The 23,394-nt window shown below is 54.8% G+C and overlaps 24 non-coding genes across 24 annotated transcripts; all 24 read left to right on the top strand.

Annotated features, from left to right (window-relative positions):
- Positions 1 to 449: 449 nt before the first annotated feature.
- On the top strand, positions 450 to 568 carry LOC126159530 (5S ribosomal RNA). Its single transcript, XR_007534387.1, has one exon. It is a non-coding gene; the product is annotated as a 5S ribosomal RNA (ribosomal RNA).
- Positions 569 to 1,414: 846 nt separating this feature from the next.
- LOC126159666 (5S ribosomal RNA) lies at positions 1,415 to 1,533 on the top strand. The gene has a single exon (XR_007534515.1). It is a non-coding gene; the product is annotated as a 5S ribosomal RNA (ribosomal RNA).
- An 850-nt stretch (positions 1,534 to 2,383) lies between these two features.
- Positions 2,384 to 2,502, top strand: LOC126159700 (5S ribosomal RNA). The gene has a single exon (XR_007534547.1). It is a non-coding gene; the product is annotated as a 5S ribosomal RNA (ribosomal RNA).
- An 834-nt stretch (positions 2,503 to 3,336) lies between these two features.
- LOC126159746 (5S ribosomal RNA) lies at positions 3,337 to 3,455 on the top strand. The gene has a single exon (XR_007534590.1). It is a non-coding gene; the product is annotated as a 5S ribosomal RNA (ribosomal RNA).
- An 850-nt stretch (positions 3,456 to 4,305) lies between these two features.
- On the top strand, positions 4,306 to 4,424 carry LOC126159699 (5S ribosomal RNA). The gene has a single exon (XR_007534546.1). It is a non-coding gene; the product is annotated as a 5S ribosomal RNA (ribosomal RNA).
- Positions 4,425 to 5,258: 834 nt separating this feature from the next.
- Positions 5,259 to 5,377, top strand: LOC126159745 (5S ribosomal RNA). The gene has a single exon (XR_007534589.1). It is a non-coding gene; the product is annotated as a 5S ribosomal RNA (ribosomal RNA).
- Positions 5,378 to 6,227: 850 nt separating this feature from the next.
- LOC126159698 (5S ribosomal RNA) lies at positions 6,228 to 6,346 on the top strand. Its single transcript, XR_007534545.1, has one exon. It is a non-coding gene; the product is annotated as a 5S ribosomal RNA (ribosomal RNA).
- Positions 6,347 to 7,180: 834 nt separating this feature from the next.
- Positions 7,181 to 7,299, top strand: LOC126159518 (5S ribosomal RNA). The gene has a single exon (XR_007534376.1). It is a non-coding gene; the product is annotated as a 5S ribosomal RNA (ribosomal RNA).
- Positions 7,300 to 8,145: 846 nt separating this feature from the next.
- LOC126159665 (5S ribosomal RNA) lies at positions 8,146 to 8,264 on the top strand. Its single transcript, XR_007534514.1, has one exon. It is a non-coding gene; the product is annotated as a 5S ribosomal RNA (ribosomal RNA).
- An 850-nt stretch (positions 8,265 to 9,114) lies between these two features.
- LOC126159697 (5S ribosomal RNA) lies at positions 9,115 to 9,233 on the top strand. The gene has a single exon (XR_007534544.1). It is a non-coding gene; the product is annotated as a 5S ribosomal RNA (ribosomal RNA).
- An 834-nt stretch (positions 9,234 to 10,067) lies between these two features.
- LOC126159744 (5S ribosomal RNA) lies at positions 10,068 to 10,186 on the top strand. The gene has a single exon (XR_007534588.1). It is a non-coding gene; the product is annotated as a 5S ribosomal RNA (ribosomal RNA).
- An 850-nt stretch (positions 10,187 to 11,036) lies between these two features.
- LOC126159695 (5S ribosomal RNA) lies at positions 11,037 to 11,155 on the top strand. Its single transcript, XR_007534542.1, has one exon. It is a non-coding gene; the product is annotated as a 5S ribosomal RNA (ribosomal RNA).
- An 834-nt stretch (positions 11,156 to 11,989) lies between these two features.
- LOC126159742 (5S ribosomal RNA) lies at positions 11,990 to 12,108 on the top strand. The gene has a single exon (XR_007534586.1). It is a non-coding gene; the product is annotated as a 5S ribosomal RNA (ribosomal RNA).
- An 850-nt stretch (positions 12,109 to 12,958) lies between these two features.
- LOC126159694 (5S ribosomal RNA) lies at positions 12,959 to 13,077 on the top strand. Its single transcript, XR_007534541.1, has one exon. It is a non-coding gene; the product is annotated as a 5S ribosomal RNA (ribosomal RNA).
- An 834-nt stretch (positions 13,078 to 13,911) lies between these two features.
- LOC126159664 (5S ribosomal RNA) lies at positions 13,912 to 14,030 on the top strand. Its single transcript, XR_007534513.1, has one exon. It is a non-coding gene; the product is annotated as a 5S ribosomal RNA (ribosomal RNA).
- Positions 14,031 to 14,880: 850 nt separating this feature from the next.
- LOC126159693 (5S ribosomal RNA) lies at positions 14,881 to 14,999 on the top strand. The gene has a single exon (XR_007534540.1). It is a non-coding gene; the product is annotated as a 5S ribosomal RNA (ribosomal RNA).
- An 834-nt stretch (positions 15,000 to 15,833) lies between these two features.
- Positions 15,834 to 15,952, top strand: LOC126159741 (5S ribosomal RNA). The gene has a single exon (XR_007534585.1). It is a non-coding gene; the product is annotated as a 5S ribosomal RNA (ribosomal RNA).
- Positions 15,953 to 16,802: 850 nt separating this feature from the next.
- Positions 16,803 to 16,921, top strand: LOC126159692 (5S ribosomal RNA). Its single transcript, XR_007534539.1, has one exon. It is a non-coding gene; the product is annotated as a 5S ribosomal RNA (ribosomal RNA).
- Positions 16,922 to 17,755: 834 nt separating this feature from the next.
- On the top strand, positions 17,756 to 17,874 carry LOC126159663 (5S ribosomal RNA). Its single transcript, XR_007534512.1, has one exon. It is a non-coding gene; the product is annotated as a 5S ribosomal RNA (ribosomal RNA).
- An 850-nt stretch (positions 17,875 to 18,724) lies between these two features.
- On the top strand, positions 18,725 to 18,843 carry LOC126159691 (5S ribosomal RNA). The gene has a single exon (XR_007534538.1). It is a non-coding gene; the product is annotated as a 5S ribosomal RNA (ribosomal RNA).
- An 834-nt stretch (positions 18,844 to 19,677) lies between these two features.
- LOC126159550 (5S ribosomal RNA) lies at positions 19,678 to 19,796 on the top strand. Its single transcript, XR_007534406.1, has one exon. It is a non-coding gene; the product is annotated as a 5S ribosomal RNA (ribosomal RNA).
- Positions 19,797 to 20,647: 851 nt separating this feature from the next.
- On the top strand, positions 20,648 to 20,766 carry LOC126159690 (5S ribosomal RNA). Its single transcript, XR_007534537.1, has one exon. It is a non-coding gene; the product is annotated as a 5S ribosomal RNA (ribosomal RNA).
- An 834-nt stretch (positions 20,767 to 21,600) lies between these two features.
- LOC126159549 (5S ribosomal RNA) lies at positions 21,601 to 21,719 on the top strand. Its single transcript, XR_007534405.1, has one exon. It is a non-coding gene; the product is annotated as a 5S ribosomal RNA (ribosomal RNA).
- An 841-nt stretch (positions 21,720 to 22,560) lies between these two features.
- On the top strand, positions 22,561 to 22,679 carry LOC126159688 (5S ribosomal RNA). The gene has a single exon (XR_007534536.1). It is a non-coding gene; the product is annotated as a 5S ribosomal RNA (ribosomal RNA).
- The last annotated feature ends 715 nt before the right edge of the window (positions 22,680 to 23,394 follow it).

The following is a 23,394-nucleotide window of genomic DNA, read 5'->3' as shown; positions in this document are numbered from 1 at the left end:
CAAGTCGGGACGGGGACAGGGACAGGGATAGGAATGGTGCGAATGCACTGCAAACTTACGCAGACACCTGGTGTGAGGCGAGGCGAGGCGAGGCGAGGAAGCCCACATCGCTACCAGTGGGCCCTCCAGCACGACACTGCCACACCCCGCACAGGCCCTCCGCTGAACACCAGGGACAAGATGCGTCCTCCGCTAGTGTCGAAGGCTGCACGCGCCCAGCGAATGACAGGGGGTGCAACGAGCAGCAGTGCGTCTAACACACGCGGCGGTGCGCCCGCCAATTCGGCCGTCACTCTGCTGGGACGCCGGGCGCGTCTCCCCGCGCCGTCCTCGAGGAACTGGCGGTTGCGGAAGGAAGCGCTTTCGACAAATGCGGCCGAAAACTAACATTTTGTGTGTTGGGAGAAAAGCCGAACGCGAATTCTGCCGTGCTCCTACATTAGACGAGCGCCAACGGCCATACCATGATGAATACACCGGTTCTCGTCCGATCACCGAAGTTAAGCATCATCGGGCCCGGCTAGTACTTGGATGGGTGACCGCCTGGGAAACCCGGGTGCTGTTGGCTCCCTTACTGTTTTTTTTTTGTTATGTCGCCAGCCCAATTTTCAAACTACCTTTCTGTTGTGACAAAGATGCTTCCTTAAGCCTTTTAAACTACTGTAATGGAACGAAAATGCAGTAATTAACTCAGTTTGAGGGAGAATGTGCTAACCAAGTTTGCCAAGAAGACTTTGAAAACGACAAAACACTACGAATCGGCAGGTGATTTCTGAAATACGTCACCGCCTATTGTTGTGTAGGTGTGTTGAGTTCCAAATTTGATTTGTAACCACGAACTTATTCCTTAGTCGTCTCGTCTCGTCTCGTCTCGTCCCGCAGACGTTTGTCGTGCTTGCGCTGTCATATGGACCACGACCCGAGCGGCAGCGAGCGGCAGTCGAGCAAAGTCGGGACAAGTCGGGACGGGGACAGGGACAGGGATAGGAATGGTGCGAATGCACTGCAAACTACGCAGACACCTGGTGTGAGGCGAGGCGAGGCGAGGCGTGGCGAGGCGAGGAAGCCCACATCGCTACCAGTGGGCCCTCCAGCACGACACTGCCACACCCCGCACAGGCCCTCCGCTGAACACCAGGGACAAGATGCGTCCTCCGCTAGTGTCGAAGGCTGCACGCGCCCAGCGAATGACAGGGGGTGCAACGAGCAGCAGTGCGTCTAACACACGCGGCGGTGCGCCCGCCAATTCGGCCGTCACTCTGCTGGGACGCCGGGCGTGCCTCCCCGCGCCGTCCTCGAGGAACTGGCGGTTGCGGAAGGAAGCGCTTTCGTCAAATGCGGCCGAAAACTAACATTTTGTGTGTTGGGAGAAAAGCCGAACGCGAATTCTGCCGTGCTCCTACATTAGATGAGCGCTAACGGCCATACCATGATGAATACACCGGTTCTCGTCCGATCACCGAAGTTAAGCATCATCGGGCTCGGCTAGTACTTGGATGGGTGACCGCCTGGGAAACCCGGGTGCTGTTGGCTCCCTTACTGTTTTTTTTTGTTATGTCGCCAGCCCAATTTTCAAACTACCTTTCTGTTGTGACAAAGATGCTTCCTTAAGCCTTTTAAACTACTGTAATGGAACGAAAATGCAGTAATTAACTCAGTTTGAGGGAGAATGTGCTAACCAAGTTTGCCAAGAAGACTTTGAAAACGACAAAACAGTACGAATCGGCAGGTGATTTCTGAAATACGTCACCGCCTATTGTTGTGTAGGAGTGTAGAGTTCCAAATTTGATTTGTAACCACGAATTTATTCCTTAGTCGTCTCGTCTCGTCTCGTCTCGTCTCGTCCCGCAGACGTTTGTCGTGCTTGCGCTGTCATATGGACCACGACCCGAGCGGCAGCGAGCGGCAGTCGAGCAAAGTCGGGACAAGTCGGGACGGGGACAGGGACAGGGATAGGAATGGTGCGAATGCACTGCAAACTACGCAGACACCTGGTGTGAGGCGAGGCGAGGCGAGGCGTGGCGAGGCGAGGAAGCCCACATCGCTACCAGTGGGCCCTCCAGCACGACACTGCCACACCCCGCACAGGCCCTCCGCTGAACACCAGGGACAAGATGCGTCCTCCGCTAGTGTCGAAGGCTGCACGCGCCCAGCGAATGACAGGGGGTGCAACGAGCAGCAGTGCGTCTAACACACGCGGCGGTGCGCCCGCCAATTCGGCCGTCACTCTGCTGGGACGCCGGGCGCGCCTCCCCGCGCCGTCCTCGAGGAACTGGCGGTTGCGGAAGGAAGCGCTTTCGTCAAATGCGGCCGAAAACTAACATTTTGTGTGTTGGGAGAAAAGCCGAACGCGAATTCTGCCGTGCTCCTACATTAGATGAGCGCCAACGGCCATACCATGATGAATACACTGGTTCTCGTCCGATCACCGAAGTTAAGCATCATCGGGCCCGGCCAGTACTTGGATGGGTGACCGCCTGGGAAACCCGGGTGCTGTTGGCTCCCTTACTGTTTTTTTTTTTTGTTATGTCGCCATCCCAAATTTCAAACTACCTTTCTGTTGTGAAAAAGATGCTTCCTTAAGCCTTTTAAACTACTGTAATGGTACGAAAATGCAGTAATTAACTCAGTTTGAGGGAGAATGTGCTAACCAAGTTTGCCAAAAAGACTTTGAAAACGACAAAACAGTACGAATCGGCAGGTGATTTCTGAAATACGTCACCGCCTATTGTTGTGTAGGAGTGTAGAGTTCCAAATTTGATTTGTAACCACGAATTTATTCCTTAGTCGTCTCGTCTCGTCTCGTCCCGCAGACGTTTGTCGTGCTTGCGCTGTCATATGGACTACGACCCGAGCGGCAGCGAGCGGCAGTCGAGCAAAGTCGGGACAAGTCGGGACGGGGACAGGGACAGGGATAGGAATGGTGCGAATGCACTGCAAACTTACGCAGACACCTGGTGTGAGGCGAGGCGAGGCGAGGCGAGGAAGCCCACATCGCTACCAGTGGGCCCTCCAGCACGACACTGCCACACCCCGCACAGGCCCTCCGCTGAACACCAGGGACAAGATGCGTCCTCCGCTAGTGTCGAAGGCTGCACGCGCCCAGCGAATGACAGGGGGTGCAACGAGCAGCAGTGCGTCTAACACACGCGGCGGTGCGCCCGCCAATTCGGCCGTCACTCTGCTGGGACGCCGGGCGTGCCTCCCCGCGCCGTCCTCGAGGAACTGGCGGTTGCGGAAGGAAGCGCTTTCGTCAAATGCGGCCGAAAACTAACATTTTGTGTGTTGGGAGAAAAGCCGAACGCGAATTCTGCCGTGCTCCTACATTAGATGAGCGCTAACGGCCTTACCATGATGAATACACCGGTTCTCGTCCGATCACCGAAGTTAAGCATCATCGGGCTCGGCTAGTACTTGGATGGGTGACCGCCTGGGAAACCCGGGTGCTGTTGGCTCCCTTACTGTTTTTTTTTGTTATGTCGCCAGCCCAATTTTCAAACTACCTTTCTGTTGTGACAAAGATGCTTCCTTAAGCCTTTTAAACTACTGTAATGGAACGAAAATGCAGTAATTAACTCAGTTTGAGGGAGAATGTGCTAACCAAGTTTGCCAAGAAGACTTTGAAAACGACAAAACAGTACGAATCGGCAGGTGATTTCTGAAATACGTCACCGCCTATTGTTGTGTAGGAGTGTAGAGTTCCAAATTTGATTTGTAACCACGAATTTATTCCTTAGTCGTCTCGTCTCGTCTCGTCTCGTCTCGTCCCGCAGACGTTTGTCGTGCTTGCGCTGTCATATGGACCACGACCCGAGCGGCAGCGAGCGGCAGTCGAGCAAAGTCGGGACAAGTCGGGACGGGGACAGGGACAGGGATAGGAATGGTGCGAATGCACTGCAAACTACGCAGACACCTGGTGTGAGGCGAGGCGAGGCGAGGCGTGGCGAGGCGAGGAAGCCCACATCGCTACCAGTGGGCCCTCCAGCACGACACTGCCACACCCCGCACAGGCCCTCCGCTGAACACCAGGGACAAGATGCGTCCTCCGCTAGTGTCGAAGGCTGCACGCGCCCAGCGAATGACAGGGGGTGCAACGAGCAGCAGTGCGTCTAACACACGCGGCGGTGCGCCCGCCAATTCGGCCGTCACTCTGCTGGGACGCCGGGCGCGCCTCCCCGCGCCGTCCTCGAGGAACTGGCGGTTGCGGAAGGAAGCGCTTTCGTCAAATGCGGCCGAAAACTAACATTTTGTGTGTTGGGAGAAAAGCCGAACGCGAATTCTGCCGTGCTCCTACATTAGATGAGCGCCAACGGCCATACCATGATGAATACACTGGTTCTCGTCCGATCACCGAAGTTAAGCATCATCGGGCCCGGCCAGTACTTGGATGGGTGACCGCCTGGGAAACCCGGGTGCTGTTGGCTCCCTTACTGTTTTTTTTTTTTGTTATGTCGCCATCCCAAATTTCAAACTACCTTTCTGTTGTGACAAAGATGCTTCCTTAAGCCTTTTAAACTACTGTAATGGTACGAAAATGCAGTAATTAACTCAGTTTGAGGGAGAATGTGCTAACCAAGTTTGCCAAAAAGACTTTGAAAACGACAAAACAGTACGAATCGGCAGGTGATTTCTGAAATACGTCACCGCCTATTGTTGTGTAGGAGTGTAGAGTTCCAAATTTGATTTGTAACCACGAATTTATTCCTTAGTCGTCTCGTCTCGTCTCGTCCCGCAGACGTTTGTCGTGCTTGCGCTGTCATATGGACTACGACCCGAGCGGCAGCGAGCGGCAGTCGAGCAAAGTCGGGACAAGTCGGGACGGGGACAGGGACAGGGATAGGAATGGTGCGAATGCACTGCAAACTTACGCAGACACCTGGTGTGAGGCGAGGCGAGGCGAGGCGAGGAAGCCCACATCGCTACCAGTGGGCCCTCCAGCACGACACTGCCACACCCCGCACAGGCCCTCCGCTGAACACCAGGGACAAGATGCGTCCTCCGCTAGTGTCGAAGGCTGCACGCGCCCAGCGAATGACAGGGGGTGCAACGAGCAGCAGTGCGTCTAACACACGCGGCGGTGCGCCCGCCAATTCGGCCGTCACTCTGCTGGGACGCCGGGCGTGCCTCCCCGCGCCGTCCTCGAGGAACTGGCGGTTGCGGAAGGAAGCGCTTTCGTCAAATGCGGCCGAAAACTAACATTTTGTGTGTTGGGAGAAAAGCCGAACGCGAATTCTGCCGTGCTCCTACATTAGATGAGCGCTAACGGCCTTACCATGATGAATACACCGGTTCTCGTCCGATCACCGAAGTTAAGCATCATCGGGCTCGGCTAGTACTTGGATGGGTGACCGCCTGGGAAACCCGGGTGCTGTTGGCTCCCTTACTGTTTTTTTTTGTTATGTCGCCAGCCCAATTTTCAAACTACCTTTCTGTTGTGACAAAGATGCTTCCTTAAGCCTTTTAAACTACTGTAATGGAACGAAAATGCAGTAATTAACTCAGTTTGAGGGAGAATGTGCTAACCAAGTTTGCCAAGAAGACTTTGAAAACGACAAAACAGTACGAATCGGCAGGTGATTTCTGAAATACGTCACCGCCTATTGTTGTGTAGGAGTGTAGAGTTCCAAATTTGATTTGTAACCACGAATTTATTCCTTAGTCGTCTCGTCTCGTCTCGTCTCGTCTCGTCCCGCAGACGTTTGTCGTGCTTGCGCTGTCATATGGACCACGACCCGAGCGGCAGCGAGCGGCAGTCGAGCAAAGTCGGGACAAGTCGGGACGGGGACAGGGACAGGGATAGGAATGGTGCGAATGCACTGCAAACTACGCAGACACCTGGTGTGAGGCGAGGCGAGGCGAGGCGTGGCGAGGCGAGGAAGCCCACATCGCTACCAGTGGGCCCTCCAGCACGACACTGCCACACCCCGCACAGGCCCTCCGCTGAACACCAGGGACAAGATGCGTCCTCCGCTAGTGTCGAAGGCTGCACGCGCCCAGCGAATGACAGGGGGTGCAACGAGCAGCAGTGCGTCTAACACACGCGGCGGTGCGCCCGCCAATTCGGCCGTCACTCTGCTGGGACGCCGGGCGCGCCTCCCCGCGCCGTCCTCGAGGAACTGGCGGTTGCGGAAGGAAGCGCTTTCGTCAAATGCGGCCGAAAACTAACATTTTGTGTGTTGGGAGAAAAGCCGAATGCGAATTCTGCCGTGCTCCTACATTAGATGAGCGCCAACGGCCATACCATGATGAATACACTGGTTCTCGTCCGATCACCGAAGTTAAGCATCATCGGGCCCGGCCAGTACTTGGATGGGTGACCGCCTGGGAAACCCGGGTGCTGTTGGCTCCCTTACTGTTTTTTTTTTTTGTTATGTCGCCATCCCAAATTTCAAACTACCTTTCTGTTGTGACAAAGATGCTTCCTTAAGCCTTTTAAACTACTGTAATGGTACGAAAATGCAGTAATTAACTCAGTTTGAGGGAGAATGTGCTAACCAAGTTTGCCAAAAAGACTTTGAAAACGACAAAACAGTACGAATCGGCAGGTGATTTCTGAAATACGTCACCGCCTATTGTTGTGTAGGAGTGTAGAGTTCCAAATTTGATTTGTAACCACGAATTTATTCCTTAGTCGTCTCGTCTCGTCTCGTCCCGCAGACGTTTGTCGTGCTTGCGCTGTCATATGGACTACGACCCGAGCGGCAGCGAGCGGCAGTCGAGCAAAGTCGGGACAAGTCGGGACGGGGACAGGGACAGGGATAGGAATGGTGCGAATGCACTGCAAACTTACGCAGACACCTGGTGTGAGGCGAGGCGAGGCGAGGCGAGGAAGCCCACATCGCTACCAGTGGGCCCTCCAGCACGACACTGCCACACCCCGCACAGGCCCTCCGCTGAACACCAGGGACAAGATGCGTCCTCCGCTAGTGTCGAAGGCTGCACGCGCCCAGCGAATGACAGGGGGTGCAACGAGCAGCAGTGCGTCTAACACACGCGGCGGTGCGCCCGCCAATTCGGCCGTCACTCTGCTGGGACGCCGGGCGCGTCTCCCCGCGCCGTCCTCGAGGAACTGGCGGTTGCGGAAGGAAGCGCTTTCGACAAATGCGGCCGAAAACTAACATTTTGTGTGTTGGGAGAAAAGCCGAACGCGAATTCTGCCGTGCTCCTACATTAGACGAGCGCCAACGGCCATACCATGATGAATACACCGGTTCTCGTCCGATCACCGAAGTTAAGCATCATCGGGCCCGGCTAGTACTTGGATGGGTGACCGCCTGGGAAACCCGGGTGCTGTTGGCTCCCTTACTGTTTTTTTTTTGTTATGTCGCCAGCCCAATTTTCAAACTACCTTTCTGTTGTGACAAAGATGCTTCCTTAAGCCTTTTAAACTACTGTAATGGAACGAAAATGCAGTAATTAACTCAGTTTGAGGGAGAATGTGCTAACCAAGTTTGCCAAGAAGACTTTGAAAACGACAAAACACTACGAATCGGCAGGTGATTTCTGAAATACGTCACCGCCTATTGTTGTGTAGGTGTGTTGAGTTCCAAATTTGATTTGTAACCACGAACTTATTCCTTAGTCGTCTCGTCTCGTCTCGTCTCGTCCCGCAGACGTTTGTCGTGCTTGCGCTGTCATATGGACCACGACCCGAGCGGCAGCGAGCGGCAGTCGAGCAAAGTCGGGACAAGTCGGGACGGGGACAGGGACAGGGATAGGAATGGTGCGAATGCACTGCAAACTACGCAGACACCTGGTGTGAGGCGAGGCGAGGCGAGGCGTGGCGAGGCGAGGAAGCCCACATCGCTACCAGTGGGCCCTCCAGCACGACACTGCCACACCCCGCACAGGCCCTCCGCTGAACACCAGGGACAAGATGCGTCCTCCGCTAGTGTCGAAGGCTGCACGCGCCCAGCGAATGACAGGGGGTGCAACGAGCAGCAGTGCGTCTAACACACGCGGCGGTGCGCCCGCCAATTCGGCCGTCACTCTGCTGGGACGCCGGGCGTGCCTCCCCGCGCCGTCCTCGAGGAACTGGCGGTTGCGGAAGGAAGCGCTTTCGTCAAATGCGGCCGAAAACTAACATTTTGTGTGTTGGGAGAAAAGCCGAACGCGAATTCTGCCGTGCTCCTACATTAGATGAGCGCTAACGGCCATACCATGATGAATACACCGGTTCTCGTCCGATCACCGAAGTTAAGCATCATCGGGCTCGGCTAGTACTTGGATGGGTGACCGCCTGGGAAACCCGGGTGCTGTTGGCTCCCTTACTGTTTTTTTTTGTTATGTCGCCAGCCCAATTTTCAAACTACCTTTCTGTTGTGACAAAGATGCTTCCTTAAGCCTTTTAAACTACTGTAATGGAACGAAAATGCAGTAATTAACTCAGTTTGAGGGAGAATGTGCTAACCAAGTTTGCCAAGAAGACTTTGAAAACGACAAAACAGTACGAATCGGCAGGTGATTTCTGAAATACGTCACCGCCTATTGTTGTGTAGGAGTGTAGAGTTCCAAATTTGATTTGTAACCACGAATTTATTCCTTAGTCGTCTCGTCTCGTCTCGTCTCGTCTCGTCCCGCAGACGTTTGTCGTGCTTGCGCTGTCATATGGACCACGACCCGAGCGGCAGCGAGCGGCAGTCGAGCAAAGTCGGGACAAGTCGGGACGGGGACAGGGACAGGGATAGGAATGGTGCGAATGCACTGCAAACTACGCAGACACCTGGTGTGAGGCGAGGCGAGGCGAGGCGTGGCGAGGCGAGGAAGCCCACATCGCTACCAGTGGGCCCTCCAGCACGACACTGCCACACCCCGCACAGGCCCTCCGCTGAACACCAGGGACAAGATGCGTCCTCCGCTAGTGTCGAAGGCTGCACGCGCCCAGCGAATGACAGGGGGTGCAACGAGCAGCAGTGCGTCTAACACACGCGGCGGTGCGCCCGCCAATTCGGCCGTCACTCTGCTGGGACGCCGGGCGCGCCTCCCCGCGCCGTCCTCGAGGAACTGGCGGTTGCGGAAGGAAGCGCTTTCGTCAAATGCGGCCGAAAACTAACATTTTGTGTGTTGGGAGAAAAGCCGAACGCGAATTCTGCCGTGCTCCTACATTAGATGAGCGCCAACGGCCATACCATGATGAATACACTGGTTCTCGTCCGATCACCGAAGTTAAGCATCATCGGGCCCGGCCAGTACTTGGATGGGTGACCGCCTGGGAAACCCGGGTGCTGTTGGCTCCCTTACTGTTTTTTTTTTTTGTTATGTCGCCATCCCAAATTTCAAACTACCTTTCTGTTGTGAAAAAGATGCTTCCTTAAGCCTTTTAAACTACTGTAATGGTACGAAAATGCAGTAATTAACTCAGTTTGAGGGAGAATGTGCTAACCAAGTTTGCCAAAAAGACTTTGAAAACGACAAAACAGTACGAATCGGCAGGTGATTTCTGAAATACGTCACCGCCTATTGTTGTGTAGGAGTGTAGAGTTCCAAATTTGATTTGTAACCACGAATTTATTCCTTAGTCGTCTCGTCTCGTCTCGTCCCGCAGACGTTTGTCGTGCTTGCGCTGTCATATGGACTACGACCCGAGCGGCAGCGAGCGGCAGTCGAGCAAAGTCGGGACAAGTCGGGACGGGGACAGGGACAGGGATAGGAATGGTGCGAATGCACTGCAAACTTACGCAGACACCTGGTGTGAGGCGAGGCGAGGCGAGGCGAGGAAGCCCACATCGCTACCAGTGGGCCCTCCAGCACGACACTGCCACACCCCGCACAGGCCCTCCGCTGAACACCAGGGACAAGATGCGTCCTCCGCTAGTGTCGAAGGCTGCACGCGCCCAGCGAATGACAGGGGGTGCAACGAGCAGCAGTGCGTCTAACACACGCGGCGGTGCGCCCGCCAATTCGGCCGTCACTCTGCTGGGACGCCGGGCGTGCCTCCCCGCGCCGTCCTCGAGGAACTGGCGGTTGCGGAAGGAAGCGCTTTCGTCAAATGCGGCCGAAAACTAACATTTTGTGTGTTGGGAGAAAAGCCGAACGCGAATTCTGCCGTGCTCCTACATTAGATGAGCGCTAACGGCCTTACCATGATGAATACACCGGTTCTCGTCCGATCACCGAAGTTAAGCATCATCGGGCTCGGCTAGTACTTGGATGGGTGACCGCCTGGGAAACCCGGGTGCTGTTGGCTCCCTTACTGTTTTTTTTTGTTATGTCGCCAGCCCAATTTTCAAACTACCTTTCTGTTGTGACAAAGATGCTTCCTTAAGCCTTTTAAACTACTGTAATGGAACGAAAATGCAGTAATTAACTCAGTTTGAGGGAGAATGTGCTAACCAAGTTTGCCAAGAAGACTTTGAAAACGACAAAACAGTACGAATCGGCAGGTGATTTCTGAAATACGTCACCGCCTATTGTTGTGTAGGAGTGTAGAGTTCCAAATTTGATTTGTAACCACGAATTTATTCCTTAGTCGTCTCGTCTCGTCTCGTCTCGTCTCGTCCCGCAGACGTTTGTCGTGCTTGCGCTGTCATATGGACCACGACCCGAGCGGCAGCGAGCGGCAGTCGAGCAAAGTCGGGACAAGTCGGGACGGGGACAGGGACAGGGATAGGAATGGTGCGAATGCACTGCAAACTACGCAGACACCTGGTGTGAGGCGAGGCGAGGCGAGGCGTGGCGAGGCGAGGAAGCCCACATCGCTACCAGTGGGCCCTCCAGCACGACACTGCCACACCCCGCACAGGCCCTCCGCTGAACACCAGGGACAAGATGCGTCCTCCGCTAGTGTCGAAGGCTGCACGCGCCCAGCGAATGACAGGGGGTGCAACGAGCAGCAGTGCGTCTAACACACGCGGCGGTGCGCCCGCCAATTCGGCCGTCACTCTGCTGGGACGCCGGGCGCGCCTCCCCGCGCCGTCCTCGAGGAACTGGCGGTTGCGGAAGGAAGCGCTTTCGTCAAATGCGGCCGAAAACTAACATTTTGTGTGTTGGGAGAAAAGCCGAACGCGAATTCTGCCGTGCTCCTACATTAGATGAGCGCCAACGGCCATACCATGATGAATACACTGGTTCTCGTCCGATCACCGAAGTTAAGCATCATCGGGCCCGGCCAGTACTTGGATGGGTGACCGCCTGGGAAACCCGGGTGCTGTTGGCTCCCTTACTGTTTTTTTTTTTTGTTATGTCGCCATCCCAAATTTCAAACTACCTTTCTGTTGTGACAAAGATGCTTCCTTAAGCCTTTTAAACTACTGTAATGGTACGAAAATGCAGTAATTAACTCAGTTTGAGGGAGAATGTGCTAACCAAGTTTGCCAAAAAGACTTTGAAAACGACAAAACAGTACGAATCGGCAGGTGATTTCTGAAATACGTCACCGCCTATTGTTGTGTAGGAGTGTAGAGTTCCAAATTTGATTTGTAACCACGAATTTATTCCTTAGTCGTCTCGTCTCGTCTCGTCCCGCAGACGTTTGTCGTGCTTGCGCTGTCATATGGACTACGACCCGAGCGGCAGCGAGCGGCAGTCGAGCAAAGTCGGGACAAGTCGGGACGGGGACAGGGACAGGGATAGGAATGGTGCGAATGCACTGCAAACTTACGCAGACACCTGGTGTGAGGCGAGGCGAGGCGAGGCGAGGAAGCCCACATCGCTACCAGTGGGCCCTCCAGCACGACACTGCCACACCCCGCACAGGCCCTCCGCTGAACACCAGGGACAAGATGCGTCCTCCGCTAGTGTCGAAGGCTGCACGCGCCCAGCGAATGACAGGGGGTGCAACGAGCAGCAGTGCGTCTAACACACGCGGCGGTGCGCCCGCCAATTCGGCCGTCACTCTGCTGGGACGCCGGGCGTGCCTCCCCGCGCCGTCCTCGAGGAACTGGCGGTTGCGGAAGGAAGCGCTTTCGTCAAATGCGGCCGAAAACTAACATTTTGTGTGTTGGGAGAAAAGCCGAACGCGAATTCTGCCGTGCTCCTACATTAGATGAGCGCTAACGGCCTTACCATGATGAATACACCGGTTCTCGTCCGATCACCGAAGTTAAGCATCATCGGGCTCGGCTAGTACTTGGATGGGTGACCGCCTGGGAAACCCGGGTGCTGTTGGCTCCCTTACTGTTTTTTTTTGTTATGTCGCCAGCCCAATTTTCAAACTACCTTTCTGTTGTGACAAAGATGCTTCCTTAAGCCTTTTAAACTACTGTAATGGAACGAAAATGCAGTAATTAACTCAGTTTGAGGGAGAATGTGCTAACCAAGTTTGCCAAGAAGACTTTGAAAACGACAAAACAGTACGAATCGGCAGGTGATTTCTGAAATACGTCACCGCCTATTGTTGTGTAGGAGTGTAGAGTTCCAAATTTGATTTGTAACCACGAATTTATTCCTTAGTCGTCTCGTCTCGTCTCGTCTCGTCTCGTCCCGCAGACGTTTGTCGTGCTTGCGCTGTCATATGGACCACGACCCGAGCGGCAGCGAGCGGCAGTCGAGCAAAGTCGGGACAAGTCGGGACGGGGACAGGGACAGGGATAGGAATGGTGCGAATGCACTGCAAACTACGCAGACACCTGGTGTGAGGCGAGGCGAGGCGAGGCGTGGCGAGGCGAGGAAGCCCACATCGCTACCAGTGGGCCCTCCAGCACGACACTGCCACACCCCGCACAGGCCCTCCGCTGAACACCAGGGACAAGATGCGTCCTCCGCTAGTGTCGAAGGCTGCACGCGCCCAGCGAATGACAGGGGGTGCAACGAGCAGCAGTGCGTCTAACACACGCGGCGGTGCGCCCGCCAATTCGGCCGTCACTCTGCTGGGACGCCGGGCGCGCCTCCCCGCGCCGTCCTCGAGGAACTGGCGGTTGCGGAAGGAAGCGCTTTCGTCAAATGCGGCCGAAAACTAACATTTTGTGTGTTGGGAGAAAAGCCGAACGCGAATTCTGCCGTGCTCCTACATTAGATGAGCGCCAACGGCCATACCATGATGAATACACTGGTTCTCGTCCGATCACCGAAGTTAAGCATCATCGGGCCCGGCCAGTACTTGGATGGGTGACCGCCTGGGAAACCCGGGTGCTGTTGGCTCCCTTACTGTTTTTTTTTTTTGTTATGTCGCCATCCCAAATTTCAAACTACCTTTCTGTTGTGACAAAGATGCTTCCTTAAGCCTTTTAAACTACTGTAATGGTACGAAAATGCAGTAATTAACTCAGTTTGAGGGAGAATGTGCTAACCAAGTTTGCCAAAAAGACTTTGAAAACGACAAAACAGTACGAATCGGCAGGTGATTTCTGAAATACGTCACCGCCTATTGTTGTGTAGGAGTGTAGAGTTCCAAATTTGATTTGTAACCACGAATTTATTCCTTAGTCGTCTCGTCTCGTCTCGTCCCGCAGACGTTTGTCGTGCTTGCGCTGTCATATGGACTACGACCCGAGCGGCAGCGAGCGGCAGTCGAGCAAAGTCGGGACAAGTCGGGACGGGGACAGGGACAGGGATAGGAATGGTGCGAATGCACTGCAAACTTACGCAGACACCTGGTGTGAGGCGAGGCGAGGCGAGGCGAGGAAGCCCACATCGCTACCAGTGGGCCCTCCAGCACGACACTGCCACACCCCGCACAGGCCCTCCGCTGAACACCAGGGACAAGATGCGTCCTCCGCTAGTGTCGAAGGCTGCACGCGCCCAGCGAATGACAGGGGGTGCAACGAGCAGCAGTGCGTCTAACACACGCGGCGGTGCGCCCGCCAATTCGGCCGTCACTCTGCTGGGACGCCGGGCGTGCCTCCCCGCGCCGTCCTCGAGGAACTGGCGGTTGCGGAAGGAAGCGCTTTCGTCAAATGCGGCCGAAAACTAACATTTTGTGTGTTGGGAGAAAAGCCGAACGCGAATTCTGCCGTGCTCCTACATTAGATGAGCGCTAACGGCCATACCATGATGAATACACCGGTTCTCGTCCGATCACCGAAGTTAAGCATCATCGGGCTCGGCTAGTACTTGGATGGGTGACCGCCTGGGAAACCCGGGTGCTGTTGGCTCCCTTACTGTTTTTTTTTGTTATGTCGCCAGCCCAATTTTCAAACTACCTTTCTGTTGTGACAAAGATGCTTCCTTAAGCCTTTTAAACTACTGTAATGGAACGAAAATGCAGTAATTAACTCAGTTTGAGGGAGAATGTGCTAACCAAGTTTGCCAAGAAGACTTTGAAAACGACAAAACAGTACGAATCGGCAGGTGATTTCTGAAATACGTCACCGCCTATTGTTGTGTAGGAGTGTAGAGTTCCAAATTTGATTTGTAACCACGAATTTATTCCTTAGTCGTCTCGTCTCGTCTCGTCTCGTCTCGTCCCGCAGACGTTTGTCGTGCTTGCGCTGTCATATGGACCACGACCCGAGCGGCAGCGAGCGGCAGTCGAGCAAAGTCGGGACAAGTCGGGACGGGGACAGGGACAGGGATAGGAATGGTGCGAATGCACTGCAAACTACGCAGACACCTGGTGTGAGGCGAGGCGAGGCGAGGCGTGGCGAGGCGAGGAAGCCCACATCGCTACCAGTGGGCCCTCCAGCACGACACTGCCACACCCCGCACAGGCCCTCCGCTGAACACCAGGGACAAGATGCGTCCTCCGCTAGTGTCGAAGGCTGCACGCGCCCAGCGAATGACAGGGGGTGCAACGAGCAGCAGTGCGTCTAACACACGCGGCGGTGCGCCCGCCAATTCGGCCGTCACTCTGCTGGGACGCCGGGCGCGCCTCCCCGCGCCGTCCTCGAGGAACTGGCGGTTGCGGAAGGAAGCGCTTTCGTCAAATGCGGCCGAAAACTAACATTTTGTGTGTTGGGAGAAAAGCCGAACGCGAATTCTGCCGTGCTCCTACATTAGATGAGCGCCAACGGCCATACCATGATGAATACACTGGTTCTCGTCCGATCACCGAAGTTAAGCATCATCGGGCCCGGCCAGTACTTGGATGGGTGACCGCCTGGGAAACCCGGGTGCTGTTGGCTCCCTTACTGTTTTTTTTTTTTGTTATGTCGCCATCCCAAATTTCAAACTACCTTTCTGTTGTGACAAAGATGCTTCCTTAAGCCTTTTAAACTACTGTAATGGTACGAAAATGCAGTAATTAACTCAGTTTGAGGGAGAATGTGCTAACCAAGTTTGCCAAAAAGACTTTGAAAACGACAAAACAGTACGAATCGGCAGGTGATTTCTGAAATACGTCACCGCCTATTGTTGTGTAGGAGTGTAGAGTTCCAAATTTGATTTGTAACCACGAATTTATTCCTTAGTCGTCTCGTCTCGTCTCGTCCCGCAGACGTTTGTCGTGCTTGCGCTGTCATATGGACTACGACCCGAGCGGCAGCGAGCGGCAGTCGAGCAAAGTCGGGACAAGTCGGGACGGGGACAGGGACAGGGATAGGAATGGTGCGAATGCACTGCAAACTTACGCAGACACCTGGTGTGAGGCGAGGCGAGGCGAGGCGAGGAAGCCCACATCGCTACCAGTGGGCCCTCCAGCACGACACTGCCACACCCCGCACAGGCCCTCCGCTGAACACCAGGGACAAGATGCGTCCTCCGCTAGTGTCGAAGGCTGCACGCGCCCAGCGAATGACAGGGGGTGCAACGAGCAGCAGTGCGTCTAACACACGCGGCGGTGCGCCCGCCAATTCGGCCGTCACTCTGCTGGGACGCCGGGCGTGCCTCCCCGCGCCGTCCTCGAGGAACTGGCGGTTGCGGAAGGAAGCGCTTTCGTCAAATGCGGCCGAAAACTAACATTTTGTGTGTTGGGAGAAAAGCCGAACGCGAATTCTGCCGTGCTCCTACATTAGATGAGCGCTAACGGCCTTACCATGATGAATACACCGGTTCTCGTCCGATCACCGAAGTTAAGCATCATCGGGCTCGGCTAGTACTTGGATGGGTGACCGCCTGGGAAACCCGGGTGCTGTTGGCTCCCTTACTGTTTTTTTTTGTTATGTCGCCAGCCCAATTTTCAAACTACCTTTCTGTTGTGACAAAGATGCTTCCTTAAGCCTTTTAAACTACTGTAATGGAACGAAAATGCAGTAATTAACTCAGTTTGAGGGAGAATGTGCTAACCAAGTTTGCCAAGAAGACTTTGAAAACGACAAAACAGTACGAATCGGCAGGTGATTTCTGAAATACGTCACCGCCTATTGTTGTGTAGGAGTGTAGAGTTCCAAATTTGATTTGTAACCACGAATTTATTCCTTAGTCGTCTCGTCTCGTCTCGTCTCGTCTCGTCCCGCAGACGTTTGTCGTGCTTGCGCTGTCATATGGACCACGACCCGAGCGGCAGCGAGCGGCAGTCGAGCAAAGTCGGGACAAGTCGGGACGGGGACAGGGACAGGGATAGGAATGGTGCGAATGCACTGCAAACTACGCAGACACCTGGTGTGAGGCGAGGCGAGGCGAGGCGTGGCGAGGCGAGGAAGCCCACATCGCTACCAGTGGGCCCTCCAGCACGACACTGCCACACCCCGCACAGGCCCTCCGCTGAACACCAGGGACAAGATGCGTCCTCCGCTAGTGTCGAAGGCTGCACGCGCCCAGCGAATGACAGGGGGTGCAACGAGCAGCAGTGCGTCTAACACACGCGGCGGTGCGCCCGCCAATTCGGCCGTCACTCTGCTGGGACGCCGGGCGCGCCTCCCCGCGCCGTCCTCGAGGAACTGGCGGTTGCGGAAGGAAGCGCTTTCGTCAAATGCGGCCGAAAACTAACATTTTGTGTGTTGGGAGAAAAGCCGAACGCGAATTCTGCCGTGCTCCTACATTAGATGAGCGCCAACGGCCATACCATGATGAATACACTGGTTCTCGTCCGATCACCGAAGTTAAGCATCATCGGGCCCGGCCAGTACTTGGATGGGTGACCGCCTGGGAAACCCGGGTGCTGTTGGCTCCCTTACTGTTTTTTTTTTTTGTTATGTCGCCATCCCAAATTTCAAACTACCTTTCTGTTGTGACAAAGATGCTTCCTTAAGCCTTTTAAACTACTGTAATGGTACGAAAATGCAGTAATTAACTCAGTTTGAGGGAGAATGTGCTAACCAAGTTTGCCAAAAAGACTTTGAAAACGACAAAACAGTACGAATCGGCAGGTGATTTCTGAAATACGTCACCGCCTATTGTTGTGTAGGAGTGTAGAGTTCCAAATTTGATTTGTAACCACGAATTTATTCCTTAGTCGTCTCGTCTCGTCTCGTCCCGCAGACGTTTGTCGTGCTTGCGCTGTCATATGGACTACGACCCGAGCGGCAGCGAGCGGCAGTCGAGCAAAGTCGGGACAAGTCGGGACGGGGACAGGGACAGGGATAGGAATGGTGCGAATGCACTGCAAACTTACGCAGACACCTGGTGTGAGGCGAGGCGAGGCGAGGCGAGGAAGCCCACATCGCTACCAGTGGGCCCTCCAGCACGACACTGCCACACCCCGCACAGGCCCTCCGCTGAACACCAGGGACAAGATGCGTCCTCCGCTAGTGTCGAAGGCTGCACGCGCCCAGCGAATGACAGGGGGTGCAACGAGCAGCAGTGCGTCTAACACACGCGGCGGTGCGCCCGCCAATTCGGCCGTCACTCTGCTGGGACGCCGGGCGTGCCTCCCCGCGCCGTCCTCGAGGAACTGGCGGTTGCGGAAGGAAGCGCTTTCGTCAAATGCGGCCGAAAACTAACATTTTGTGTGTTGGGAGAAAAGCCGAACGCGAATTCTGCCGTGCTCCTACATTAGATGAGCGCTAACGGCCATACCATGATGAATACACCGGTTCTCGTCCGATCACCGAAGTTAAGCATCATCGGGCTCGGCTAGTACTTGGATGGGTGACCGCCTGGGAAACCCGGGTGCTGTTGGCTCCCTTACTGTTTTTTTTTGTTATGTCGCCAGCCCAATTTTCAAACTACCTTTCTGTTGTGACAAAGATGCTTCCTTAAGCCTTTTAAACTACTGTAATGGAACGAAAATGCAGTAATTAACTCAGTTTGAGGGAGAATGTGCTAACCAAGTTTGCCAAGAAGACTTTGAAAACGACAAAACAGTACGAATCGGCAGGTGATTTCTGAAATACGTCACCGCCTATTGTTGTGTAGGAGTGTAGAGTTCCAAATTTGATTTGTAACCACGAATTTATTCCTTAGTCGTCTCGTCTCGTCTCGTCTCGTCTCGTCCCGCAGACGTTTGTCGTGCTTGCGCTGTCATATGGACCACGACCCGAGCGGCAGCGAGCGGCAGTCGAGCAAAGTCGGGACAAGTCGGGACGGGGACAGGGACAGGGATAGGAATGGTGCGAATGCACTGCAAACTACGCAGACACCTGGTGTGAGGCGAGGCGAGGCGAGGCGTGGCGAGGCGAGGAAGCCCACATCGCTACCAGTGGGCCCTCCAGCACGACACTGCCACACCCCGCACAGGCCCTCCGCTGAACACCAGGGACAAGATGCGTCCTCCGCTAGTGTCGAAGGCTGCACGCGCCCAGCGAATGACAGGGGGTGCAACGAGCAGCAGTGCGTCTAACACACGCGGCGGTGCGCCCGCCAATTCGGCCGTCACTCTGCTGGGACGCCGGGCGCGCCTCCCCGCGCCGTCCTCGAGGAACTGGCGGTTGCGGAAGGAAGCGCTTTCGTCAAATGCGGCCGAAAACTAACATTTTGTGTGTTGGGAGAAAAGCCGAACGCGAATTCTGCCGTGCTCCTACATTAGATGAGCGCCAACGGCCATACCATGATGAATACACTGGTTCTCGTCCGATCACCGAAGTTAAGCATCATCGGGCCCGGCCAGTACTTGGATGGGTGACCGCCTGGGAAACCCGGGTGCTGTTGGCTCCCTTACTGTTTTTTTTTTTTGTTATGTCGCCATCCCAAATTTCAAACTACCTTTCTGTTGTGACAAAGATGCTTCCTTAAGCCTTTTAAACTACTGTAATGGTACGAAAATGCAGTAATTAACTCAGTTTGAGGGAGAATGTGCTAACCAAGTTTGCCAAAAAGACTTTGAAAACGACAAAACAGTACGAATCGGCAGGTGATTTCTGAAATACGTCACCGCCTATTGTTGTGTAGGAGTGTAGAGTTCCAAATTTGATTTGTAACCACGAATTTATTCCTTAGTCGTCTCGTCTCGTCTCGTCCCGCAGACGTTTGTCGTGCTTGCGCTGTCATATGGACTACGACCCGAGCGGCAGCGAGCGGCAGTCGAGCAAAGTCGGGACAAGTCGGGACGGGGACAGGGACAGGGATAGGAATGGTGCGAATGCACTGCAAACTTACGCAGACACCTGGTGTGAGGCGAGGCGAGGCGAGGCGAGGAAGCCCACATCGCTACCAGTGGGCCCTCCAGCACGACACTGCCACACCCCGCACAGGCCCTCCGCTGAACACCAGGGACAAGATGCGTCCTCCGCTAGTGTCGAAGGCTGCACGCGCCCAGCGAATGACAGGGGGTGCAACGAGCAGCAGTGCGTCTAACACACGCGGCGGTGCGCCCGCCAATTCGGCCGTCACTCTGCTGGGACGCCGGGCGTGCCTCCCCGCGCCGTCCTCGAGGAACTGGCGGTTGCGGAAGGAAGCGCTTTCGTCAAATGCGGCCGAAAACTAACATTTTGTGTGTTGGGAGAAAAGCCGAACGCGAATTCTGCCGTGCTCCTACATTAGATGAGCGCCAACGGCCATACCATGATGAATACACCGGTTCTCGTCCGATCACCGAAGTTAAGCATCATCGGGCTCGGCTAGTACTTGGATGGGTGACCGCCTGGGAAACCCGGGTGCTGTTGGCTCCCTTACTGTTTTTTTTTTGTTATGTCGCCAGCCCAATTTTCAAACTACCTTTCTGTTGTGACAAAGATGCTTCCTTAAGCCTTTTAAACTACTGTAATGGAACGAAAATGCAGTAATTAACTCAGTTTGAGGGAGAATGTGCTAACCAAGTTTGCCAAGAAGACTTTGAAAACGACAAAACAGTACGAATCGGCAGGTGATTTCTGAAATACGTCACCGCCTATTGTTGTGTAGGAGTGTAGAGTTCCAAATTTGATTTGTAACCACGAATTTATTCCTTAGTCGTCTCGTCTCGTCTCGTCTCGTCTCGTCCCGCAGACGTTTGTCGTGCTTGCGCTGTCATATGGACCACGACCCGAGCGGCAGCGAGCGGCAGTCGAGCAAAGTCGGGACAAGTCGGGACGGGGACAGGGACAGGGATAGGAATGGTGCGAATGCACTGCAAACTACGCAGACACCTGGTGTGAGGCGAGGCGAGGCGAGGCGTGGCGAGGCGAGGAAGCCCACATCGCTACCAGTGGGCCCTCCAGCACGACACTGCCACACCCCGCACAGGCCCTCCGCTGAACACCAGGGACAAGATGCGTCCTCCGCTAGTGTCGAAGGCTGCACGCGCCCAGCGAATGACAGGGGGTGCAACGAGCAGCAGTGCGTCTAACACACGCGGCGGTGCGCCCGCCAATTCGGCCGTCACTCTGCTGGGACGCCGGGCGCGCCTCCCCGCGCCGTCCTCGAGGAACTGGCGGTTGCGGAAGGAAGCGCTTTCGTCAAATGCGGCCGAAAACTAACATTTTGTGTGTTGGGAGAAAAGCCGAACGCGAATTCTGCCGTGCTCCTACATTAGATGAGCGCCAACGGCCATACCATGATGAATACACTGGTTCTCGTCCGATCACCGAAGTTAAGCATCATCGGGCCCGGCCAGTACTTGGATGGGTGACCGCCTGGGAAACCCGGGTGCTGTTGGCTCCCTTACTGTTTTTTTTTTTTGTTATGTCGCCATCCCAAATTTCAAACTACCTTTCTGTTGTGACAAAGATGCTTCCTTAAGCCTTTTAAACTACTGTAATGGTACGAAAATGCAGTAATTAACTCAGTTTGAGGGAGAATGTGCTAACCAAGTTTGCCAAAAAGACTTTGAAAACGACAAAACAGTACGAATCGGCAGGTGATTTCTGAAATACGTCACCGCCTATTGTTGTGTAGGAGTGTAGAGTTCCAAATTTGATTTGTAACCACGAATTTATTCCTTAGTCGTCTCGTCTCGTCTCGTCCCGCAGACGTTTGTCGTGCTTGCGCTGTCATATGGACTACGACCCGAGCGGCAGCGAGCGGCAGTCGAGCAAAGTCGGGACAAGTCGGGACGGGGACAGGGACAGGGATAGGAATGGTGCGAATGCACTGCAAACTTACGCAGACACCTGGTGTGAGGCGAGGCGAGGCGAGGCGAGGAAGCCCACATCGCTACCAGTGGGCCCTCCAGCACGACACTGCCACACCCCGCACAGGCCCTCCGCTGAACACCAGGGACAAGATGCGTCCTCCGCTAGTGTCGAAGGCTGCACGCGCCCAGCGAATGACAGGGGGTGCAACGAGCAGCAGTGCGTCTAACACACGCGGCGGTGCGCCCGCCAATTCGGCCGTCACTCTGCTGGGACGCCGGGCGTGCCTCCCCGCGCCGTCCTCGAGGAACTGGCGGTTGCGGAAGGAAGCGCTTTCGTCAAATGCGGCCGAAAACTAACATTTTGTGTGTTGGGAGAAAAGCCGAACGCGAATTCTGCCGTGCTCCTACATTAGATGAGCGCCAACGGCCATACCATGATGAATACACCGGTTCTCGTCCGATCACCGAAGTTAAGCATCATCGGGCTCGGCTAGTACTTGGATGGGTGACCGCCTGGGAAACCCGGGTGCTGTTGGCTCCCTTACTGTTTTTTTTTTGTTATGTCGCCAGCCCAATTTTCAAACTACCTTTCTGTTGTGACAAAGATGCTTCCTTAAGCCTTTTAAACTACTGTAATGGAACGAAAATGCAGTAATTAACTCAGTTTGAGGGAGAATGTGCTAACCAAGTTTGCCAAGAAGACTTTGAAAACGACAAAACACTACGAATCGGCAGGTGATTTCTGAAATACGTCACCGCCTATTGTTGTGTAGGTGTGTTGAGTTCCAAATTTGATTTGTAACCACGAACTTATTCCTTAGTCGTCTCGTCTCGTCTCGTCCCGCAGACGTTTGTCGTGCTTGCGCTGTCATATGGACCACGACCCGAGCGGCAGCGAGCGGCAGTCGAGCAAAGTCGGGACAAGTCGGGACGGGGACAGGGACAGGGATAGGAATGGTGCGAATGCACTGCAAACTACGCAGACACCTGGTGTGAGGCGAGGCGAGGCGAGGCGTGGCGAGGCGAGGAAGCCCACATCGCTACCAGTGGGCCCTCCAGCACGACACTGCCACACCCCGCACAGGCCCTCCGCTGAACACCAGGGACAAGATGCGTCCTCCGCTAGTGTCGAAGGCTGCACGCGCCCAGCGAATGACAGGGGGTGCAACGAGCAGCAGTGCGTCTAACACACGCGGCGGTGCGCCCGCCAATTCGGCCGTCACTCTGCTGGGACGCCGGGCGCGCCTCCCCGCGCCGTCCTCGAGGAACTGGCGGTTGCGGAAGGAAGCGCTTTCGTCAAATGCGGCCGAAAACTAACATTTTGTGTGTTGGGAGAAAAGCCGAACGCGAATTCTGCCGTGCTCCTACATTAGATGAGCGCCAACGGCCATACCATGATGAATACACTGGTTCTCGTCCGATCACCGAAGTTAAGCATCATCGGGCCCGGCCAGTACTTGGATGGGTGACCGCCTGGGAAACCCGGGTGCTGTTGGCTCCCTTACTGTTTTTTTTTTTTGTTATGTCGCCATCCCAAATTTCAAACTACCTTTCTGTTGTGACAAAGATGCTTCCTTAAGCCTTTTAAACTACTGTAATGGTACGAAAATGCAGTAATTAACTCAGTTTGAGGGAGAATGTGCTAACCAAGTTTGCCAAAAAGACTTTGAAAACGACAAAACAGTACGAATCGGCAGGTGATTTCTGAAATACGTCACCGCCTATTGTTGTGTAGGAGTGTAGAGTTCCAAATTTGATTTGTAACCACGAATTTATTCCTTAGTCGTCTCGTCTCGTCTCGTCCCGCAGACGTTTGTCGTGCTTGCGCTGTCATATGGACTACGACCCGAGCGGCAGCGAGCGGCAGTCGAGCAAAGTCGGGACAAGTCGGGACGGGGACAGGGACAGGGATAGGAATGGTGCGAATGCACTGCAAACTTACGCAGACACCTGGTGTGAGGCGAGGCGAGGCGAGGCGAGGAAGCCCACATCGCTACCAGTGGGCCCTCCAGCACGACACTGCCACACCCCGCACAGGCCCTCCGCTGAACACCAGGGACAAGATGCGTCCTCCGCTAGTGTCGAAGGCTGCACGCGCCCAGCGAATGACAGGGGGTGCAACGAGCAGCAGTGCGTCTAACACACGCGGCGGTGCGCCCGCCAATTCGGCCGTCACTCTGCTGGGACGCCGGGCGTGCCTCCCCGCGCCGTCC

Source organism: Schistocerca cancellata, unplaced genomic scaffold (assembly GCF_023864275.1).
Source record: "Schistocerca cancellata isolate TAMUIC-IGC-003103 unplaced genomic scaffold, iqSchCanc2.1 HiC_scaffold_1144, whole genome shotgun sequence".
NCBI lineage: Eukaryota > Metazoa > Arthropoda > Insecta > Orthoptera > Acrididae > Schistocerca > Schistocerca cancellata.
Note: the sequence above shows the minus strand (reverse complement) of the source record. Positions and strands in the feature narration are given on the sequence as shown.